The 18,651-nt window shown below is 38.2% G+C and overlaps 1 pseudogene; it reads right to left on the bottom strand.

Annotated features, from left to right (window-relative positions):
• Positions 1 to 10,166: 10,166 nt before the first annotated feature.
• On the bottom strand, positions 10,167 to 10,828 carry LOC119062865 (ADP-ribosylation factor-like protein 6; annotated as a pseudogene).
• Between the last annotated feature and the right edge of the window lie 7,823 nt (positions 10,829 to 18,651).

Genomic DNA, 18,651 nt, shown 5'->3' with positions numbered 1-18,651 from the left:
CAATCTTTACATTATATACTTTTAGAAATAAAAAGCTTTCTATAAAACAGAGTTCTGCAAATTGAACATTTGCCCCCAGATTTACACTGACAGGAAATGCTACATATTGTGACAACTGTCAGTGCGAAGGGGCTTGGAACAGGGTGAGGGAGGACCTGTGTTCTCAGTAGAACCTCCTTACTGGCTCTGCTTCTCCAGCCTTGATCCTGTTATGTGTCTTCTCTGCTCGGCCTAGACCCCATGTCCATTGCCACAGATTTAGTTCTCTTTGGTGAATCACTTCTGCAAAAACCTAATGAGCTCCTGAACCTAGATTCCGGGTGTTGAAAGTGTTGCTGCTGGAGAAACCCCCACAAATATAGGGATACGTGTATGGCCCAGCGGGCTCATGGTTTTCCAGCCTCCTCTCACACTTCCGTGTTGGCCTAGGATGCCTCTGAGTGATCCTGGCCAGGGTTCTTCCTTATTCTTACTGCCTCTAGTGAACACACCCATCTTCTACAGCACAGAACTTCAGAAAGATTCACTCCAGGGTTTGCAGAACCCCTTCCTTGATTTGGGTGATGTTAGAATGGCTGAAAAGGCTTTAGAACCTACATTCAGTGATTTTAATCATTAACAATACTCCGTTTGAGGGGAGTACCAGGGACAAGAGCAGAGGAAAAGAGCTGCCCATTCTGTCACCAACATAAAACAAAAAAATGACAATTCTCTCCTTATTATGCTGTCATAAACTGTATATTAAAATGGACCTCAATGGAAAAGTATCAAAGTACTGAGCTTTAAAGCATCTGTTTACTGATATTCAAAGGCAGTCACCGGTTGAGACTTGAAGTTTGCTTTGAGGCCTTACTGTTGTTCATCCTTATAAATAGTGATGTGTGTAAAAGAGAGTGAGTGGACCTGTTCAAACAGACACACTCTGCGTTCCTTTCCTTCCACTGATGGGCAACAGAGAAAATCACTTCTATTGCTGGCAGTTGAGCTTTCATGGTTGTGTCCCCACCAACCCCCGCTAAACCATTAATAATTTTTTGTTAGATTGCATAATTTATAGTATCGGTTTTGAATGCATAATGTAATACTGTATACTGAAGGGTAGTTAGTCTTTCTTCAAATAGGTTACTGAAAGTGAAATAAATACCTAGATTAAATTTCCATAGCAGGGCGAGAGAAATGAAATAATTTGCTGAGTTGCAAAAATATGTAATAGACATTGTGGAGATAATCTAAATTCAAAAAAATTACTTCATTGTTCTACTCATCACAGATGGTTTCATTCTACAAGCAATTCTTAAGAAAAATGTTGCTGCAGTAGTTGAATAAAAATAAGTATTTCTAAATAAAGTGAGTTCAAAAAATAATCTCTAAATATTAACAAAATGAGGCAAAACTGGTTAAGAATTTTATATAGTCATATAAAAAGTGACTATATTTATTATAGCATCTCTGATTTTTGGGAATGAAGGGGTTACAAAATCTTTAAAATATGACATTGTAAGCAAGTGCTGGAAAAATTTTGCTTATCTTTATTTCTGACTCTGTCCTATTCTAGGAAAAATATTACAAGAGCATTACTTATATTTCTGGAAACTTGTTGGTGTTACTAGAGATTTATTTGTAGACTTTCTGTGGTTGTAAGAAATACAATTCATGCTTCATATTAAGAGGCATCTACTAAAATGACTGTATATATTTTTCCAAACTACCATCTGTTCCTTTCTTGTATCTTCTATAAATCAATAACGCTATTTAGTCCTTCTGCTCTTACTCTGATCATATTTTTCATGAACCCAAACCCCTTATTTTAGTAAGCTTTTGTCTTCCTGAGAAACTATCAAACTTCAGCTGTGGGACTGGTACTAGACCTTGTGGGAATACAAAATAGAATTTTAATGTTCTCTGGGCATTGGGCACCATTTGTTGTTTATTCCTCCAAAGTGGTATTATTTTCATTACGATCATAGGATTACGTTCATCAGGGCATGTGTTATGTTCCTTATTGCAACCTCACTTTTTCCCCTTTGGAAAGAAACATGGAAGTAAAGGGAAAATAGGGTAAGGGTATGGACAGACAGTGGTGAAGTTACAGGACTGGTGAATGACTCTTAGATACTTTAAAATAAGTGTATATCAAAATCACTGGGAAATCTGATTTGTGAAAGTAACAACTTTGAGTAATGTGTGTAAATGAACTGTTCCATACAATTCTTCTGTTTAGACCCACTTAAGATTTTGAGGTTGTTTTTCCATACATACATATTTTTATTTTTTAAATGTACTTTCCACATAATAAATGTTTCAATACTTCCATTTAGTTAGGAGATGCTCTTAAACACACAGAACAATTTGGGCTAGGTTATTTTATATAATGGAACTTGAGAAACTGTAAATCATGAGTTATTTAGTAGTTTAACATTTTTCCCCATTCTGAATTACTCTGTAAATTACACTATCACCATCATCATTATTAACATCCTTTAGGACGGAACTCTGGGGAAAAATTAAATGCTGATTTTATCTAACTTTTTTTACTTTCTTCCTATACATAGGTTGATTTACAAAAGGCTAGTAATTTTGCAGATGCTGGCCCATGTCTATAAATTCATGACATTTCTAAATTTAGAAATGCTTTGCTAATATGATTAGAATATTTTCTTATTTGCTCCCTGAATCTTATTTGGGGTATGCACAAAATAAAGGGACTCACACTTAAGCCACAGAAATCATTCATAACCTTGATAAGCTCCATAATACTGATGCTGTTTTGATAGAGAAAACCACAAGTAATGCAAATAGCAGTCTTGCCTTTCCAGTACAGGTGTGTAATAAGCACATATAATTAAGCCAAAGATACCTAATGGTTTGTTGTTGGATACGCATTTACAACAGCTGATTACGCTCTTAATGTGTGGTTCATGAGTCAGGTGATTTTCTTATGTCTCCACTGCTTGAGCAGAATATTCTTCATGGACTCATATACAAAACAGTTCGGTGCCTTTTACACAGTGGATTCCCACTGCTGCCTGTAATTTAGTGTCTTTGCCATATCGGCTTTACTGAAAGATGATTAAAAAGAGCATGCAAATTCACAAACAAGTCATTTTATTCTTCAACTTAAATAATTTAGAAATGCCTCCCCAAAGGAAACTTATCAAAATGTAAGCCTTTCGACATGGTTTCCATCTTAGTGAAATATATCAACAGTGCATTTAATCACTGTTATGCATAAAATATGGTTTATGGCTCTGCTCTATATATCACACAGGTTTCTTTGTATATTATGAATCTGAGTCCTTCAAAGGGCATAAAGCAAATATGAAAAACTAGGAAGAATTTTTAAAAAATCAGTGTGGAAATAAGCAGCAGTACATAAACTATTTTCAGTTTTTCAATTCCATACTCTCACTGGGATTTTAAAAAATATTATTCAAGACACACACACACACACACACACACACACACACACACACACACACACAGTCTTTGGATTGTGAATTGGGCAAACCAAAGATAAGAATGACTCTAAATAAATTGTATGTGAATTTGTTTATTCTAAACACTTTTAATCCTTTTTTCTTCCCATCATGACACTGTAAGAAATATCATGTGTGGACAACCAAGATGATACACAATTCCTCTTCCCAGGATGGTCAAACGCATCTATCTATTAAAGTTTATAATGTGGAGGAAAAAAGATAAAGAAATTTTTTGTTTCTTTTAAGATGATATCTTATAGGTATACAGTGTGTAGGAAAAATAGTCATGATAATATCCAAGCTCAACAGAATTTTCCCATAAATTACTGAGTAGGTATCCTTAATCATTGTATTCAAGTTCTGTACATCACCTGTTTAATCTAGCTGGTCCTGATTTACAAATTATTTCAAACAGTGCAAAGGAACCATAAGTTAAAGTTTTATTTTCCATATTAGCTATACAGGTCATCCCATTCTAGTCCTGTCTCAGGACTCTCTGAGCATCCTGGACTTGCCTCTTTAGTTCCTTTGCCAGATTGGGGAAGTTCTCCATTATGTTTCCAAGTAAGTTTTCAGTTTCTTGTTCTTCCTCTTCTCAATCTGGCATCCCTATTATTTGGATTTTGAAACCTTTAAATTTGTCCCAGAGGTTCCTCAGCCTCTCCTCATTTTCTTTCTTTCTTTTTTTTTTTTGAATTCTTGTTTCTTCATTCTGTTCTGGTTGAATGTTTATTTCTTCCTTTTGGTCCAAATCATTGATTTGAGTCCTGGTTTCCTTCCCTTCACTGTTAGTTCCCTATTTTTCTTTTTTTAAATATATTTTATTGATTCTGGTATTACAGTTGTCCCATTTCCTCCTGCTTCACTCCCCTCCATCCTAAATACCCCTTCCCATCCACGCCCTCCCCTTTAGTTCACGTCTATGTGTCATACATATAAGTTCTTTGGCTTCTACATTTTCTATACTGCTCTTACCCTCCCGCTGTCAATTTTCTATCTACCATCTATACTACTTATTCTCTGTACCTTTTCCCCTCTCTCCCCCTCCTATTGCCCTGTTGATAACTCTTCGTGTGATCTCCATTTCTGTAGTTCTGTTCCTGTTCTAGTTGTTTGCTTTTGTTTTTGTTTTAGGTATGGTTGTTTTTTTAAATTTTATTTAATTATTGTGCAAGTACAGTTTTCTGTTTTTTACTCCCATCCCAGCCCACCCCCTCAGTGTTCCCCACCTCCCTCCCATTTCCACCCCCCCTTAGTTGTTGTCTGTGTGTCCTTTATACTAGTTCCTGTGAATCCTTCCTCTTTTTCTCCTGAAAATCCCTTCCCTCTCCCCTCTGGTCACTGTCCCCCTGTTCTCTATTTCAGTGTCTTTGTTTTTATTTTGCTTGCTTGTTTCATTGTTTAGCTTTCTGTTAAAGGTGAGATCATATGGTATTTGTCTTTCAACACCTGGATTATTTCACTCAGCACAATACTTTCCAGTTCCATCCATGCTGTTGCAAAGGGTAGGAGCTCCTTCTTTCTGCTGCATAGAATTCCGTTGTGTATATGTACCATAATTTTTTGATCTATTCATTTACTGATGGGCACCTAGGTTGCTTCCAGCTCTTGGCTATTGTAAATTGTGCTGCTATGAACATTGGGGTGCATAGGTTCTTTTGGATTGGTGTTTTAGGGTTCTTAGGATATAATCCCAGCAGTGGAATTGCTGGATCAAAAGGCATGCCCATTTTTAGTTTTTTTTAGAACATTCCATACTGTTTTCCACAGTGGTTGTACCAGTCTGCAATTCCACCAACAACGGATCATTTAGGTGTGGTTGTTAATGATTGTTAGTTTGCTGTCATTTTACTGTTCATATTTTTATCTTTTTTTCTTAAATAAATCCCTTTAACATTTCATATAATAAGGGCTTGGTGATAATGAACTCCTTTAACTTGACCTTATCTGAGAAGCACTTTGTGTGCCCGTCCATTCTAAATGAAAGCTTTGCTGGATAGAGCAAATCTTGGATGTAGGTCCTTGTCTTTCATGACTTCAAATACTTCTTCCCAGCCCCTTCTTGTCTATAAGGTCTCTTTTGAGAAATCAGCTGATAGTTTGATGGGAATTTCTTTGCAGATAACTGTTTCCTTTTCCCTTGCTGCTTCTAGGATTCTCTCCTTCATTTTAATCTTGGGTAATGTAACTATGATGTGCCTTGGTGTATTCCTTCTTGGGTCCAACTTCTTTGGGACTATGAGCATCCTGGACTTTCGGGAAGTAAGTCTATTTCCTTTGCCAGATTGGGGAAGTTCTCCTTTATTATTTGTTCAAATAACTTTTCCACTTGTTGTTGTTCTTCTTCTCCTTCTGGTACCCCTATAATTTGGATGTTGGAACGTTTAAAGATGTCCTAGAGGTTTCTAAACCTCTCCTCATTTTTTTGAATTCTTCTTTCTTCATTCTTTTCTGGTTGAATGTTTCTTTCTTCTGGTCCACACCATTAATTTAAGTCCCAGTTTCCTTACCATCACTATTGGTTCCCTGTACATTTTTCTTTATTTCACTTAGTGTAGCCTTCATTTTTTCATCTAATTTGTGACCAAACTCAACCAATTCTGGGAGCATCCTGATTACCAGTGTTTTGAACTGTGCATCTGATAAGTTGGCTATCTCTTCATCGCTTAGTTGTATTTTTTTTGGAGTTCTGATCTGTTCTTCTGTTTGGGCCTTTTTTTTTCTTGACGTGCCTATTACTTAGTAAGTGGTGGAGCCTTAGGTGTTCACCTGGGCAGAGTAACTCTGTTGCTGCGTTGTGATGCTATATGTGGGGGAGGGGTTCAGAGGGAACAATGGCACTTGCTTCACTCTATGCTGGCTTTCAGTCACTTTCCCCACTTTGCACAAGCAAATTGGGCCCTTCTAGTGCTGATTCCCGTGTGGATTGGCTTGTGTACATTCTAGGACCCTGTGGGTCTCTCCAGTGAACTTTTCTATGAGGCTGGGAGTTTCTCTTGCTGCCACTTTAACCTCCACAGATATTTTCATTCAGTGGTTTGAGGCTTTATTTCTCTATGCTCGGACCCTGGGTTGTGTGGTCTGTCCCACTCCCTAGGTATTCCTTCTGGTTTATCTGCATGTGAATGTGGGACCACCTGCTCCACTAGCTGCCACCTTGCTGGGTCTTCTAGCTACCACCTTGCCACGAGTCCTCTCCATCCAGTTACACATCTCTGCCCCTTTGCACATCTCTGCCCCTCCTACCAGTCTGGATGAATGTGTCTTCTGTAACTCCTTGGTTGTCAGACTTCCATATAGTTCGATTTTCTGTCAGTTCTGGTTGTTTTTTGTTTTTAAATTGTTGTTGTCCTTCTTTTGGTTGTGCAAGGAGGCACAGTATGTCTACCTACGCCTCCATCTTGGCTGGAAGTCCCTATCTTTCTTTATTTCACTTTGTATAGCCCTCTCTTTTTCCTCCATTTTGCAACCATACTCAACCATTTCTGTGAGCATCCTAGTTACTAGTGTTTTGAACTGTGCATCTGATAGGTTGGCTATTTCTTAATCACTCAGTTGTATTTTTTCTGGAGCTTTGATCTGTTCTTTCATTTGGGCCATATTTTTTTGTCTGGACACACTTGTTACATTGGAGTGGGGCCTTAAGTATTCACCAAGGTGGGGAAACCCATGGTGCTTCATTGTGGCACTGTATGTGGGGGAGGGATCTGAGAGTGAGCAATGCAATTTGCTCAGCTCTCCCTTGGCTTTCAGTCACTTCCCCAACTAACCACAAGTAAATTGGGCCGTTCTGGTGCTGATTCCCAGGTGGGTGTTTTGTGTACATTCTAGGACCCTGTGGGTCTCTCCAATGAACTCTCCTGTGAGGCTGGGAGTTTCTCCCACCACTGCAGCCCCCATAGGTATTTACTGCCAGAGGTTTTAAGGCTTTATTTCCCTGTGCTGGAACCCTGGGTTGTGCAGTCTATTTCACACCCCTGTTGTTTCTCTCAGTTTATCTGCACACAAATGTGGGTCCTCCAGCTGCTGCCTTGCTGTGAGTCCTCTCCAACTTGGTTGCCCATCTCTGCCCCTCCTACAGGTCTGAAAGAATGTTTTTTCTTTAACTTCTTTGTTGTTGGACTTCCATACAGTTTGGTTTTCTGGCAGTTCTGGTTATTTTTTTGTTTTTGAATTTGTTGTCCTTCTTTTGGTTTTGGGAGGGGGCAAAGTATATCTATGTACATCTCCATCTTGGCTAGAAGTCTAGCCCATTCTCGAATACATTTAAACATAGAATAATATAGTCAGTAGAAAACCATCATCCAGGTTTAATAATTGTTGAATTGTTGATATTTTGTTACATTTGCTTCTGATTGGTATCTTCAAATAATGGAATGTTACACACGTCGTTAAAGGCACTCCTTCAACTTTCCCTGATCTTTTTCACTTCCCTTTCTTCCCTGAAGTGTACATTTTCCATCCATATTTTATTCTTTGCATATATATCCATAAAATATATATACTGTTGCTTCATGTATTTTTAAATGTACAAAATTGATTTTAGGTATATGTATCTTTCTCAAACATCTTGCTTTTCTTATTAATCATGTTTCTTTAACTTAAGCAAATATTTTATTTATTTATTTTCAGAGAGAGGGGAAAGGAGGGAGAAGCGAGGGAGAGAAGCATCAATGCATGGTTGCTTCTCATACACCCCCCCACTGGGGACCTGGTTCACAACCCAGGCATGTACCCTGACTGGGAATCAAACTGGTGAGCCTTTGGTTTGCAGGCCGGCACTCAATCCACTGGGCCAGACCAGCCAGGGATAAATTATAGTGTTCACCTGTGTGAATAACCTGTATGTTTCTATGACATCATTTTAATTGACTGCAGAGTGTAATATATTTTAGTATTTTACATTTACTTCAGCCATTTCACTAATGTTAGACATTTAGAGTTCATCCAAACCTAAGTAGCATTATAAACCTTTCTAGAAATATTGTTGTAGCTACACCTCTGGATAAATCTTTCATTATGTCCTAAGATAAATTCCTAAAATGGTTATTGCTGGTTCAAAGAGTATACACAATTCTTTCTCTATATATTTTGAAATATATATAGAAAAAAATATAAATTTATACTTCCACATTTTTACATCAATGTGTAAGAATGTGTTCTTTTCCAATTTGATATAAGAAAAATAAATTATTGCTATTTTAATTTTCATTTATTTGATTATTAAAAAGATACAATTTATAGCTTTATTATTAGTCACTTATTTTTTCTGAAACTTTTTTCTGGAAGCCCCTTGTCCGTTTTTCTACCAGTGTGCCCATCTGTTTTCTCCCTCACATATTGAGACAATACTTACAATCCAGGTCTTCAGCCTTTTCACTATTTACCATGAAACAGTATAGAAATTTTATGAAGTAAAAATCTATCAATTTTTATGTATAGTTTATGCCCTTGATACCCTATTTTAAAAGCTGTTTTTCCACACTTTAAAACTCTAATTTTTATTCCAAATGTTCATCTCTTACTATAATTTCTGTGTATAATGATTTTCAATTTAATACACCCAAAGCCAATATAACAACATTATTTTTTCTCAGCTTTAACTTGGTTGGTTAGTAGAGATAGAATCCAGATCAAGGCTAACTAGTGAGGAGGGTAGGAGTTGCCTCATAACTTTTGCAGACCTTACTAATTACTTGTATAAAGACATGAACCTACTGTTTAATTTTCTATCAGGGGAGCAACATCGAGAGCCAAGGAAACTTCGGCTACGGGGAAATCCTGAGCACATTTATTCTTGACCTTTATTTTCATTTTGTACATGCTGTTGGGTTGACAAATTTAAATAATCTTTTCAATAATGTAATATTTTTCTGTAGATTGCTTTCATGTTAGGGGACAATTTCATGGCCTTTTTCCCTATCCTGTTGTGAGAGGGATTCAACATAAAGAGACGTTTCACTTCTCTCTTAGCCTAATTTCTGCATCATAATTTTTCATAAATTAGTCTGTGCCTATGCACAAACCTGTCTTTTGCAGAGGATTTTCAGTGTGTTAACAACAACAACAACAACAAAAAAACAGAACAAAGTTTTCAAAGGGGACAAGTGCTCTTCTGAACGTCAATGTCTTTGCTACTTGTTTGAAAATCAAAGAATGATGGGGTTACTAGGGCTTAAGTTAGTTGATTGTTTTACATTACACTTTGTGTATTATTGGTGGTGACACATAGTGAACATCTAATATGCATTAGTTACCCATGGTCCCTTATAAATATTTAAAGTTCTTTTCCACAAGCATAGTCACACTGCAGTCGCACTGTAAACTAAATTTACAGAAGACAAATAAAAAAATAAAATACATTAAAGATGTCAGAATTGATGAGCTAGTGAGATAGAATTTAACTCTGACTTTAAACATTCTCATTATAATCAAGTGTAGCCCTTTACCAAGAAGTTGATAATTCTGGGGTCCCTTCTAAGGATTTATTTTCAAATAATTAATGGACAGATTAGCATATCTGAAGTTCTATATTCTTATAAAGTTTATTCAGAGTCCATACTTGTAAGCAAATTATAAAGTTTTCTTAGATGCATGAACATCTTTGAAGTGATTTAATGTATTCATTTTGCGTTAAGATAATGTTCCCTGAATTGACAATTGTTGAGGTTTCTAAATACTGTCTTTTCATGTCTCCATAGCCTGACTCTGATCTTGAAGCCCGCCTACACCTTCTTGCTACCCTTCTCCTTTTATGGTATCAGAAGCACAAGCAGACCATGGTTTATCTTTGAAGTTCTCTAAACACAGCAATTGAGACACTTTCACAGATGTCACTGCATCTCTAAAGTCCATTTTGTTTGCGAAGAAGAAGACTGGTATTGGTTGGTACTAAACATCTGGATAATTTCGAAGAGTATCCAGTTCTTCTTTAGCCACAACCATTCTTAATTTATCACTGTGGTCAATGACAAAAAGAATGCTTTGTCCTCTGTATAATAGTGTTCCCAGAGATTTCTATATCTTCCTTGGCCTGACACTTCAAACATTTGAAAAGACAAACTGGGCAATTTGAATGTCTCTATGCTGATTCCTATTGTTGGAACTATATCTTGAGCTTAAGCATTTGAAGGTTTAAGTTTGTTGATGATTGTTGTTTTGCCACTGTGGTCCAGCCCAAGGCACAAAGCAGGAACCTCCTTCTTCTTCAGGCCAAGCAGCCCTGCAAGTCTTTCTGGCAATCCTGTAACTTGATTTAAATATTTACAAACCAGCCGGTCTTTGAGGTTAGTCCCACTGAGCCCAGGAGTTGGTGAGGGACAAAAATGGATGCATTCGCCTGCACCCATCTCTGGGATGGAAATCTGGCGCAGGTGCCTCTCAGCGTTTTCCTTTCTGTGCCCTTTGGAAGGATTGCAGGGTCAGAAGCAAAGGTGCCTCTGCAAGTTCATTCTGCAAGTTTAGTTGATGAGCAGGTTCCTGGGCATGTAGTGGTCTCCTGGCAACTGGAGGCTTTTCTGCCCAAAGCCACACTTCCTCTGAGGCCACAGTGAGTCAGTCAGCTGCTGTTCTGCTGATCGTGTTAAAGAGCTCTTGAAAAATGGGTGTTTTTACATGGAGTCATTAAGATAGTTGATCTTAAAAATAGTATCTGAACACACAATTCTTAGAAGAAACCACTAGGATATTTTATGTGAAGTATTATGAAATGTGTTTTTTCTTTTTGTTTATGATATTTCTCTTTTGGCTTAAGTGCTCCATGAGAAAGAATATTAGACTATTACATAAAGAACATGCAAACATATGTAGATAAAAGTTACATTGTCCAACAGCAGTAGAGGTTGGCCCCCCCCCATGTGAAGTTGAAGTCTTAAACAAAGCAAATAAATGGCTTTGGGATATTTATTATTCTACATTATATACACACACATAAATATGTGGAAATGTGTGATGGTAGTCATACTTGCCAATGTATATTTTAAATTTATATTTTGTCAGATATTTCCTATACATACTATGAGAAATAATTAAATTAGATTTAATTAGTTCTTTAATGAAAATGTCTTAAAGGTAAACATTGTCACAATAAAGAAACCTGGGGTTGAGGAGCAAAAGCCAGAATGCTGTCAATACTGAAGGACCTCAGGGGTCATCTGGTCTACCCTTCAGCCTCTGGATGTGCAAATCCTTAAATCCCTCAATTAATTCTCCTGTTGTCATGGACCTCCAGAAATGAATGGTGCCATGGACTTCTTTGATAGACTACTGATACTTCTAACTTTTCCCATATGCTGAGGGGGTTGGAGAAGAGAAGCCTTGGAGACATGACAGTTTCTTTCAGAGCTTTTAAAAGAAATTTGAAATAGCTCTCCTTATTCTCCAAAGGCAACTCTCCCTAAATAAAAATTAATCGAGAATTGTATAAGTTCAGAGTTAGAGGGCTAGTGAATTATATTTCCCTTACTGCCACATAGAAGTACCACTTTTAACCAGTAAATAAGAATAAGCACCAGCCTTTATTAAAATTAGTCTGTTTCCATGACTTTAAAATATGTAAGGTCCTCAGAAATGCATTCCTTACAAAAAATGGCATTTTCCTGGGTCTCAAAGTGCTGTCGTTGGAGGAACATTAGGTCTGTTGGGCATTGCTCTAGAGACCATGCTGTAAGCCATGGAGATAATTCATGAGAAGCCATATTTTGATACATGGTGAAAGACTTATCTTCAATTAAAGCTGTCTGAAAATTAAATGGGCTGTCCAAAAATCAAGTGAATTCTCTGTCTCTGGGATCCAAAGATAGAACGAATCGAGTGAATTCCAAAAATTGAGTGAATTCTCATCCAAGCATCCAAAGATAGAGTGATGATGCACCAAGCATGTTGCAAGTGATTACTTGTTGAAAGTCAGATAACCTTCCACTCTAAGGTCATGAATAAATGGCTCTACTACTTTAATCTTTTCTGATGGGAGCTATCTAGCTTATATTTCTTCAATAATCATCATTTATAAATTTTTCCAAATTACTTACATATATTGTATGAATTTTGTACGGATAAGCAACATTTATCTATCTGTCCATATCTACATCTGTGCATACAAAATATATTATATATCAGAAACTTAAAATATTTGACAAAGGTCCAAGAGTACCGAATAGAAAAAAGATAGTCTCTTCAATAAATTAGTGCTGGGATAATTGGATATTCACATGTAAAAGAATGAATGTAGACCCCTACTCTAAGCCACTCATAAATATGAACTCAAAATCAATTAAAGACTTAAAGATAAGACTGGACACTATAAAACTCCTAAAAGAAAACACAGAAAAAAACCCTCCTTGGCAATGACTTTTTGGATATGACACCTAGAGCCAAGTAACAAGATTAAAAACAAGTGGGACTGGCTCAAACTAAAAAGCTTCTGCACAGCCAAAGCAGTGATCAACGAAGTAAAAAGATGACCTATGGTATGGGAAAACTATAAACCACATGTCTGGTAAGGGGTTAATATCTAAAATATGTAAAGAACTCATATAACTCAGTAGCAAGAAACCAAATCATATGATTTAAAAATGGGCAAAGGACCTGAACAGATCCTTTTCCAGAGAAAATGAATAATCATGTACACAATAAGGTGATCAAACTCACTAATCATTAGAGAATCAAAACGAAAACCACGATAAAACCACAATATCATCTCATGCTTATTAGAATGGCCATCATCAAAATACCAGATAAAAAGTGTTGGCAAGGATATGGAAAAAAGAGAATTCTTGTGCACTGTTGGTAGGATTGTGGATTGGTACGGATACTATGGAAAACAGTGTGAAGTTCTCTCAAAAAATTAAAAATAGAACTACCATGTGATCTAGCAAATTTACTCTTAGTAATCTATCTAAAGAAATAAAAACAGAAATGCTCTCTCAAAGAGATATCTGCACCCCCACACTCACTGCGGCATTATTTACGATAGCTAAGACCTGGGAACAACCTGAGCGTCCACTAGACACAGATAGATGGGCAGGCAGATAGATAGACAGATAGATAGACAGATAGACAGATAGACAGATAGACAGATAGATAGATAGATAGATAGATAGATAGATAGATAGATAGAATGGAAGATTTTTCAGGCATAAAAAAACAAGAAAATTCTGTCATTGCAACAACATGGGTAAACCTGGAGGGCATTATGATAAGTGAAATAAGTCAGAGAAGACAAATACTATGTGATCTCATTGATATGTAGACTCTAAAACTAACAAAAGTTCCAAACTCATAGAAAAAGGAGATCAGATTTGTGGTTATCAGAGACAGGGGTCTGGGGTGGGCAAACTGGATGAAGGTGGTCAAAGGTACAGACTCCTAATTATAAATAAGTGCTGGGAAGTGAATGTACAACATAGTGATTATACTAAACACTGCTGTGTAGTACATTAGAAAGTTAAGAGAGTAAACCCTAAGAATTCTCACAAGGAAAACAACTTTTCTCCTTTTTTTGGTATCTATTTGAGATAATACAGGTTCACTAAACTTATTGTGGTAATCATTTCACAGTATATGAAAGTCAAGTTCATTAATCTGTAATCTCTACATCTTAACTAACACAGTGCTGTATGTCAATTATAGCTCAGTAAAACTTAAAAATAAAGGCCAGTGGGAAAATACATACCATTAACAAATATAATTTTGGTCTGTTCATGCAACACCAAAAAACTGCTTTCAAAGTGAAACATTAGCCAAACAATTGGTGATTTTCTCTGCATAAGGCTAAATAAAGAATTATTCCTTTTCATTATTTGCTAGTTTCCAAGGAACCTATGCTATAAATCTTGATACCAGTTTGATTTCTGTTTTCTTCCTATTCCACATGCTTGTCAGGCCCTTTGCTGGCAGCACCTTTCAGCACATCTCCCCTTTTCCATTTGCATCCCTTCCTGACTCCTCCCTGAATATCGCTCACCCAGGCTGCAGCGATTGTTCCCTGTATGTTCTGCTCACCTTCATTCACTCTCTCAGCAAACATGCAGTAATTGCCCACTGTGTTCCACTTGGAGCTACAGCAGTGAACAGCAGTGAGGTCCTGTCCTCAGAGACTAAACAGCCCCTTTTCCCTTGACCCTGCTTGCACACCGGACACATCCTCCTAAAAATCATGATGGTAATTATGTCAGCGTTTCAAAACCTTTGGTGAGTGAGTACTCTGAAACTTAAGATTCTACATAGACTTAAAATCCCCTTCCAGGCCAATATTCCACAATCACTTCCAGTTTTTCATTTGGTTGAGATAACTCTGACACCAGTTCACAAACATCCCTAATGCTCTGCCCCACCCCCTTTTCTCAAAAGCTTCTCCCTACAGTGCAATGCCTGGCAGTCCTCAGGGTTCTCACTCCATGATACATTCTCGTGTACACCTTGTGTAGTCTCCTTCCTTGGAGTGTGAGCCTAGGAATACGATGAAATGTCAGTCCTGGGGTCAGGTCAGGTCAATCATCCATTGACTTTAATCAGAAGGGTGAAGCTGACCTATTTCTCTAAGTGCTTAAGCGGCAGTGGGCCCTTCTCCCCCGCCCCCCCCCCCGCCCATTACTATTTAGTCCCCTTAGGCGCCCCGCTCCCTGCAATCACCACACTGTTTTCCATGTCCATGAGTCCTTTTTGCTCAACCCCCCCAGGTTCTAACTCCCCATCACCACCCTTAGCTGAGGGACTGGGCCCTTCTTAAAATCAGAAAGCTTAATCCTGCTGGTCTTGAAGGAGCAAACTCATATTGTGGAGGAAGCCACTAGGCACGGAACAGCAAGTGGCCTCTAGGAGCTGAGAGTGACCCCAGTTGGCAGCCAGTAAGAGAGTAGGAGCTTAGTCCTGTAGCTACAAGGAACTGAATTCTGCCAACAGCCTGCAGGTGCTTAAATGAGGAACCCAACATTCACATGTGACCACAGCCCTTGCTAACGCCATGATGTCAATCTGGGAAGATCCTGAGCAAAGGACTCAGCTAACCCAGCTCCTGACCTGGGAAACTATGAGCTAAATAAAGTGGTGATGTAAGCAGTTAAGTTTATGGTAATTTATTGGGCAGCTACAGAAAATTAATAAAAGCTGCTCACTAATTTCACCCAGAAATATCCTATGCATTCACCAAGATCCAGTTGAAATGTTTATCTCTTTCCTGTTCCTCCAGATTTCTCCAGCCACAAGTGGTCTTTCTCTGAATTTCTATAGAACATTGTTTCCCTCATATGGGACTTCCTACTTTTCTTATAACCACGTGTGTAGTCTTACTTGTCCTCCTGAATTGTAAGCTCTTGGAGAGCAGAGATGGCCTTGCATTTGTACATATGCATGTTTGGGAGAATCATTGAACCAAGTAAATAGTTCTCAGGGATCTAAGAGTTAGAATTTCAGTTTTCAGCTTCACACTCATTTTCTTGTGCTTTTGTCAACTTCACATCGCTTAACACATATACAGAATTTTGTGACCTGACCCTCCCTAAAACTGGTGCCCAAAAGGCTAATTCCTTTATCAAAGAGTAAACAACATGAAGTTCAAGTTGAAGGTTATTAAAATGGACTTATGAGTCAGGAAATTTTCAGACAAGCAAGAGCCCCTGAGGACTCCCTGACGATGCACAGATGTGAGATTTGCAGGCAGCCTCTGTCATCCACCTGGGCCACTTCCTTCTTCCCAACGCCACAGTTCCCCTCACCTGTGTGAGCTCCGGTGGGTTTAAATAGGAAATAATGAGGAACCAGGCCCAGACAAGAGCGTCCCCGGCAGTGGGAGCATTACGGCCAGAGTTGGTTAATTGAAATCATGCATCGAACCCAGTTGCCACGGATGCGATCTGACAAAAATGATCATAGGATGAAATTGCCTCTTGCTGATCCCCACCTATCTTACATTTCAGCGTGCAGCCAGATTGAAGCAAACTGCTCCAATTTACTGCTCCCGACCTGCTGATAATGGACACTTTGCTGTGCACTCTCCCTTCATTACTGCTCAGGTCAGGGCTGTTAACAGGGACTCTTGCCACTTTTGACAGATAGTCACTACCAAGATGAATGGCGGTAGCCACATGACCACTTAGAACCGGGCCTTCCCTCTCCGGCACCTTCAAAATGCCTTTTTAAAAAAAAATAAAAATAAAAGACCACACTTCACTGTTTAACTCTTTATTAACTAGGAGAATCAATAGAAACCAGGCAACTGTAACCTCGTGATTCCTTTACTATAGAGCTGCAATTATTTCAAAGAAACCATTTCATAGCATTTTAAAGAGAAACTTTCCAGTGAAGCTGCCTTTGTATGTTCTGTCACACTGGGGAATGGAAACAGGCTTGGAAAGTGAATTATTTGGGGGGAGGGGACAGTGATTAGCCCGAGTCTCAGCTATGCTAAGTCTTATGAAGAAGTGGCTATTTTCTGAGCTTAAATGGGCTTATTGAAGAAGTGGTAAAAATTATTTATTAGAGAAAATAGGCAATTTTTAATACCACATGGTGAACAGAACCCAACAGCCTGGTCCTTGATAGTTTCAATTGTTCACAAAGAACATTTTAACACCGACATTTCTAAGTCATTCTACTTCTATATATTTAGAAAAAAAAGATAAAAGGAGAGGAGAAATGTGTGTATTAATCTGTGCTATTTTCTTTATAAATTCTATTCCTTTATTTATTTTTAGAGAGAGGGCAAGGGAGGGAGAAAAAGGGAGAGAAACATTGATGTGAGAGAGAAACGTCAGCCAGCTGCCTCCCATACACGCCCTGACTGGGGACCGAACCCACAACTCAGGCATGTGTCCTGACCAAGAATGGAGTGGGTCGACTTCCACTTTGTGGGACAAGGCCCAGTCAACTGAGCCACACCGGTCAGGGCTATGCTGTCTTATTTAACAGACAGACACGCATCATAATTCTGACAGTAAATGCTTAATGAGTACGTTTTAAGAGCAAGTGAAAGGCGAATAGACTACATATGTTTAAGGTTCCACAAAGCTTCTAACTTAATTCTGTATGTAAACAAAATACAGTTTGGACAGAATGCTTTCGTTTTTATCCAGTTCCTGAAAAGCTCCTTCTTCATTTTCACATTTGACAGTCAGATGAGCTCTCACAACTCTTATTAGATTTACATTGCATTGTCTGATTCACTTTGCCTCATGAAATTAGATGAGCTATTAAATACCGTAATCTGTTATCCCCCATTAAAATTAATTGATTTTCATGTCACTGGAGAACTAAAGAATTATCTGGAGATGGTCTCATAAACTACAGGGCATCGTGGGAAGGCCGTTTTAGTCCCCATTGTCTCTAGTAAGGTCAGGCAGTCCTGTGGCTTTGCTGGGTTTCCTCTGAGTGGAAGTCCCCAACGCACTGCTGTGCTCAATAACTACACTCCACAGAGAGGAGTCCCCTTTATGAAAAAGGGTTTTAAGATGTGGATGATGCGTAACATTACTCCAGGAGGGGCTTGCCACGTGGCAGAATAGTTCCAGATACACAATGGCGCTGGTGGCGGGGGACTGTAATTTGAATGAACATGCTATTTAAAAAAATAACTACCAAATAGTAACAGCCGTAAAAGTAAATACAAGGGTTGCATTGGATTGTGTTGCCTGAAAAAATCTTATTTGATATTTTGGCCCAAAGATCGCAAGGCTATATATATTATCATTAAATAACTCCTGGTTATGGAAAACTTATCGAGTGCCAGGCACTGTGTCAATCAATTTCAACATGTCCTATTTTATTTATTGAATCCTCAAATGCTCCTGTGATATGGGCTCCATTTTTTCCCTGATCTCACAGGTGGGGAAACGGAGGCTTAGAAAGACCAAGAAACATGTCTGAGTTCACATAGTTAATAACAAAGGAGTCGGGGTGTGAGCCAAAGCCGCCTTACTCCAAAGTCCATATCCTAATTGTTATACCCACTGCTGCTCGCTCCTGTAACACCACCATACACAATTTTTAATTGTTCACAATTTTTATCCATTTAATGTTTATGAAGAATCCAGCCTTTCACTTGTAAATTGGTTCATTCAAGGAAAAGTGATCCTTGCCTTTTTAAAGTACCGTCCAGTATTAATAAAAATCACACCATGGAAACATTAAGAAAGCTCTGTGTTGGTGGCATTTTTTCCCACTGTGACCTAAAAGTGGG

This window comes from Artibeus jamaicensis, unplaced genomic scaffold (genome assembly GCF_021234435.1).
Source record: "Artibeus jamaicensis isolate MK-2021 breed Jamaican fruit bat unplaced genomic scaffold, CSHL_Jam_final contig_3230, whole genome shotgun sequence".
NCBI lineage: Eukaryota > Metazoa > Chordata > Mammalia > Chiroptera > Phyllostomidae > Artibeus > Artibeus jamaicensis.
Note: the sequence above shows the minus strand (reverse complement) of the source record. Positions and strands in the feature narration are given on the sequence as shown.